Source organism: Tupaia chinensis, unplaced genomic scaffold (assembly GCF_000334495.1).
Source record: "Tupaia chinensis unplaced genomic scaffold, TupChi_1.0 Scaffold000484_1, whole genome shotgun sequence".
In the NCBI taxonomy this organism is placed as follows: Eukaryota; Metazoa; Chordata; class Mammalia; order Scandentia; family Tupaiidae; genus Tupaia; species Tupaia belangeri.
Window position 1 is genome coordinate 2016396 of NW_006159996.1, and position 5636 is coordinate 2022031.

The 5636-nt window shown below is 40.8% G+C and overlaps 1 non-coding gene across 1 annotated transcript; it reads left to right on the forward strand.

Annotated features, from left to right (window-relative positions):
- The first annotated feature begins 5220 nt into the window (after positions 1 to 5220).
- LOC114009210 (U4 spliceosomal RNA) lies at positions 5221 to 5357 on the forward strand. Its single transcript, XR_003550654.1, has one exon. It is a non-coding gene; the product is annotated as a U4 spliceosomal RNA (small nuclear RNA).
- Positions 5358 to 5636: the final 279 nt, after the last annotated feature.

Below are 5636 nucleotides of genomic sequence, written 5' to 3' on the forward strand. Positions count from 1 at the left end.
CATCTATCTTAAAAACATGCTAATGTTTTTTGTTTTGTCTTTTTTTTAGTTTGCTAGAAACCATTTGTGGTTGCTAGAGAGAGAGAAAGAGAACTCCTTTCCCCCATGAGGGATTGTCATACCACAATCCCTTCTCTATTTCTCCACTTCGAATTGGGCATGCATGCATACACCTGGCCAGCATGTTTTTTCAAGCTGTCAGGTTTAAAACACTAGGTTTGGGCCTTGAACCACAGTCTGCCATGTGGTATTCAGCCACCTTAAGCACTGTGCCACCAGTTGGCCAAACATATTTGTGTATATGCACAAAGATTTTTACTGAAGTTTCGTTTATGAGAGTGAAACATTTTAAATAAAACATACTTTATACTTGAATGCAGCCATTACAATATACGTGAATTAGAGCTACATGTATTGACAGGAAGATCTCCCAAATACTGTTAAATAAACAAAAGTAGGGGGCCAGCAGGTGGTGTGGTGGTTAAGGTGCTGGACTCCCCCATGGTCAACCACGTTTCCAGTCTCGGACCTCACTTTCCTTCTCTCTCTATGTGTCTGTCTTTTCTGGTCAAATTAAAATAAATGAACGAATAAATAAAATTAAATAGAGGCCAGCAGATGGTGTGATGGTTGGGGGCGCTGGACTCCCCCATGGTTGACTATGGTTCGAGTCCCAGACCCGATGCCTTGATTTCTCCCTCTCCCTTTCTCTCTCTCTCTGTCTCTCTCTGGTCAAATTGAATAATAATAACAAAAAATGGAATTAAATAATTTAAAAATAAAATAAATAAATTTAAATAATTTAAAAATAAAAATAATTGCTAACAATAGGGTCCCAGCAAGCCTAAAGAAAAATCATTAAACTATATTGTTGAATACATAGTTTGAGGAAAAGAACTGGACAGACACTGAAATTAAAAAGCTTCTCACTTGTGAATAGTGGGAAACTGAGGAAGAGAGGTTAACTGTTTACAGTGTACATAAAAGGATAGTTTTTGGGTGGTGGTTAAAGTTAATTTAAAAAGTACTGTGAGGTAATACTAAAATTATATAAGCTCTGAGAGAGGCTGCGGGCAAGTTTTATCTGGTTTAGCAGTGAAGTTTCAAGATAGTGCCAGCAATATAGTTTGCACCTTGTAGATTATGCTCCCCTGATTCAGACACTAGCTGTGAATGTTCATTTGCTCACAGTGATCCCACGCTATTACTAGGGCATTGTGGAGGCTGGGGCCAGTGTCAGGGGATTTATGGTCACTGTATGGTAGAAAATAAACCCGCACAGAACCACGGAAGAGCTCACTAGGAGGTAGGGGAGTCCTGAGTCTTTCTCACTATGTGTTCCCGATCCACGCTCTCTAAGTGTCGGGAGGTTTGGGCAATCGGACAGTCTGGGATGCTGAGTCATTCTCAAGCAGTCATTAACTTTTGTGACGTATGTCTTTCTCACCAGTCAAGAAGACATAATCCTGAGCGAGCTTCCGGACTGGCTTTAGCTCAGCGGTTCCTTCGGCGACTTCAGCTGCAAATTCCACCCTCTCTGGGCGGATGGCTGGCTGCAAATCCACCCCTCCCCTGGGCGGGTGGCTCGAGTCCCGCGGGCGCTCTCCAGTCCTTTTTGCTTCTGCCTGGCTTAATTTTCCCAGTACCCAGACTTGAAAAAAGTGTTTTGAGACCCCTTCCTTTGCCCAAGAAAAATCCCTTCCCTTTTCGGAATATTCAGAACCAACTGTTCGCCGCGGGAGTTTAGCTCCCTTTTCACCATAAAAGAAACTGTGACTCCCTGGAGAAGCGGCTGATTTTAGTGCTGGAACAGGAAATGCAGAGATCAACCGGGTGAATCTTGGGCCAGAAAGTAAAAAAGTGGTTAAAATCAAAAGACAAACAAAAGGCTTTGAGTTACTTTCAGTATTTAGTAATGTTCATATTTTTGTTTTGTACTTGTATTTTTTCTAATATACTTTTCTGCTTTGGGCCCAGATGATTTGCTTTTTTTCTTTCAAATCTAGTTGATTTTTCTAAGTTATACCTCGGCTGGTTATTCCATATCAATTTTTCTAGGTTTATAAAGTACATTTTTTTTTTTTAATTTTTAAAGATTTTTTCCTTAGGGTGCCATGTGCTCACTAGAGACAGAGGGACAATGAGAGGGGAAAATGAGAAATTGTCCCACAGAGGGACTAGGACAAGGGAAAGTGCAATCGCTTTTTTATTCTCTTCCTGGGATTTTGGGCATGCTTGCACACATGCCTGGTGTGATTTTTCAAGTTGCCAGGTCCAGGTCTTGAACTGCAGTCAACTACATGGGAGTCCAGCATGGTAACCACTATGTCAGCTGTTGGCCCAGGGAAGATCCTTTTGATGTGTACACTCAGGTATGGTTCCTGAGTTTTCTTGTACTTCATGAGTTTTCTTGTAGTACAGTATCAAATATTACATCTATTTCATTGTTTTATTCTGTAGGGTCTGCAATATACAATGGATCTTAAGTGTCTCATTTTCTCTGTGATCTTTCTTCCTACTTTCTTGGTGTTATTTTAATTTTCTTAGCTGTTTTAATTCCTTCCTCAATACTAGTTATGTGTGTGTGTGTGTATTTTTTTTTTATTACATACTGCTGGGGAGCAGCAGGTGGCAAACCCACATGGCCAAGCACGATTCAAGTCCTGGACCTGGTGGCTTGCTTTCTCACTTTCCTCCTCTCTCTTTGTGTCCCTCTATGGTCAAATTAAAATAAATGAATGAATAAATAAAATTAAATAAATAGTTGCTTTAAAAAATTACATACTACACCTGGCTTGCATTGCATTTTAAAACATTTTATTTATTCTATGAGTGAGAGAGACAGAGACAGAGATACAGTGCCCTCACAAGAGTCCTGGCTGGGCAACCAGCAGTTAACGTAATCGCTATGTCACTGGACTCCCACGTAGTCCACTGCTGTTCGTGTCCCGGACCTGGTGGCTTAAAACTCATGCTAGGCGCATGTGCGTGCGTGCCCAAGATCCCAAGAGGAGAATGGAGGAGAAGGGATTGCGGCGTGACCATCCCCCCCTGGGGGGGTGATTTCTCGCTTTCTGTCTCTATGTCTCTCTCTGTCTGGCGAGCACACGCACCCTATAGCAAAAACCTCTCAAAAAAAAAAAAATCCTGGCTACACTCAACCCATCATTTTCAGTTAGCCCGAGATTCTAGCCACAAGTATGCCCAACCTCCTACTACTACTATTCAGTCTTGGTCAGGATCTGTCAACCTTCATATGCGGGTCTGCCTCACAGAGCTTCGTTTTTACTACAGTGCCACTATCTGGCCTTATATTTTGAGTAAAATATCTTTTCCTTTGGACATTTTATAATTTAGAGCTTTTTCCCTAAGATAATTTTCTTTAATCTCTCCTGGGTTGGTTTTTTTTGTTTGTTTGTTTGTTTGTTTTTGGTTTGTTTGTTTGTTTGTTTTCCCTAACTTAATCATTTTGTTCTTTGTCCACTTCTGAGTTTTCTGATTCATGGTATTGTTTCTGTCACCAATGACTAAGGTTATTTAATTTAGGTTGGGGTGTTGCATTTCTGTTTTTCTGTTTCATGGGTTGGTTGGTTGTATTTGCCAGAGGGTGCCTATTCTTGCCAGAGAGAGAGAGAGAGAGAGAGAGAGAGAGAGAAAGAAAGAGACACAGAGAGAGAACATCCCAGTGGGGCATGATCAGGCTGCAATCCCTTTTCCTACATCTCTCCAAACTGCCAGGTTTTAGGGCATACATGTACATGCAGCTGGAATGTTTTTCAAGTTGTTGAGCTGGGATTTGAACCATATTCAGCCATATGGAATCTGACTTCCTTAACCACTAGGCTACTGGCTGGCTCTCATGATTATTTTTTAAAAAGTATTTATTTTTCACTGTATGTCCTTGCTCAATATATACTGAATATCTGTACTGTATGACAAAAATGGAAAATTCCGAAGACACAGAAGTAGAGAAGACAACTATAGATAGCAGAGACTGCATGGTGGGTGGGGAGTAGGAGGAGCTGAAGAAAAATAGTATTTAACAGACACAGGAATGCACGTAGACTGGACAAATGAATTGTAGAATGTCCTATTGCAACTATCTTTTTTTTTTTTTTTTTGAGACGTTTTTGCTATAGGGCACGTGTGCTCGCCAGACAGAGAAAGACAGAGAGACAGAAAGCGAGAAATCACCCCCCAGGGGGGATGGTCACGCCGCAATCCCTTCTCCTCCATTCTCCTCTCAGGATCTTGGGCACGCACGCACACGCACCTGGCGTGAGTTTTAAGCCACCGGGTCCGGGATGCAAACCGTGGTCGACTATGTGGGAGTCCAGCGACATAGCCATTACGCTAACTGCTGGTCCTGTATTGCAGCTATCTTTAAAGAAGACATTGCCACCATGCATGCTTAGAAAAATCATACTTATACCTGACAAAGATATATAAGATTTAAGTGTAAATAAATTGTAAAATAGGAAAAAATACTGTTTTTTTTTTCATTTTTCTTTTAGGTTTTTGTCATAGGGCATGTGCATTCACTGGAGACAGAGAGAGACAGTGAAAAGGAAAGTGAGAAATCACCCCCTAGGGGGAATGGCCATGGTGCGATCCCTTTTCCTCCATTTACTTCTCTTCTCTTCTTGGAATTTTGGGCATGCATGCACATGTGCTTGGTGTGTTTTTTTAAGCCATGGTGTTCGGAACTCAAACTGCACAGTCTGCCATATGGGATCCAGCCACTTTAACCATCACACCACCAACTGGCCTATGGTTGTTCAATTAAAAATAATTTTTTTTTTTTAGATTTTTGCCATAGGGTGCATGTGCTCACCAGAGAGAGACAGAGACAGGGAGAGGGAAAGTGACCAAGGGCGATGGCCATGTGTAATCTCTTTACTCAATTCTCTTTTTAGAATTTTGAGCATGCACATACATATTCCTGGTATGATTTTTAAGCTGCCGGGTCCAGGACTTAAACCCTGTAGTCAGCTATGTAGAAGTTCAGCACCTTAACCACCTTGCCACCTGGCTCCAATAGTTCAATTTTAAAACTACTCTCTATTTAAATTTACCTATACAGAGAGACAACTCAGCTTCTACCATTCAGTGTATGTACCAATACAAGTTAATGACACTGTATTTGTTTCCTCCGCCATAAAAATGCAAGGGAGGGTCTTCAAAAAGTTTATGGAAATGCATTGTGAAAAAATTATGCACAGCTTTGCGCAGTGGCAGTATTGTAGCCAATGAGGTTTATCCGAGGCGCGATTATTGCTAATTGAAAAAATTATGCACAGATTTAAATTTTTTTTGCACCAAAATAATCTCAAACTTTAATTCTATTCTCCATGAATTTTTGAAGTCCTCTCAGAACTACTTTATAAAGTAGTGAGAATTATATAACAAATCACCAGAGCAAGTAAAATTTGTTCATTCAGTTATCCTGAACCAAGAAATACAAAGGACCCTTAATAGAATCAACCCGAGAAGATCTTCTCCAAGCCATATCGTAGCCAGACTGGCAAAATCCACAAAGATACTAAAATTGGCAAGAGAGAAACATCAGGTTACTTATAAAGGTTATCCCATCAGGCTAACATCAGACCTCCCATGAGATACAATATGAGCAAGGA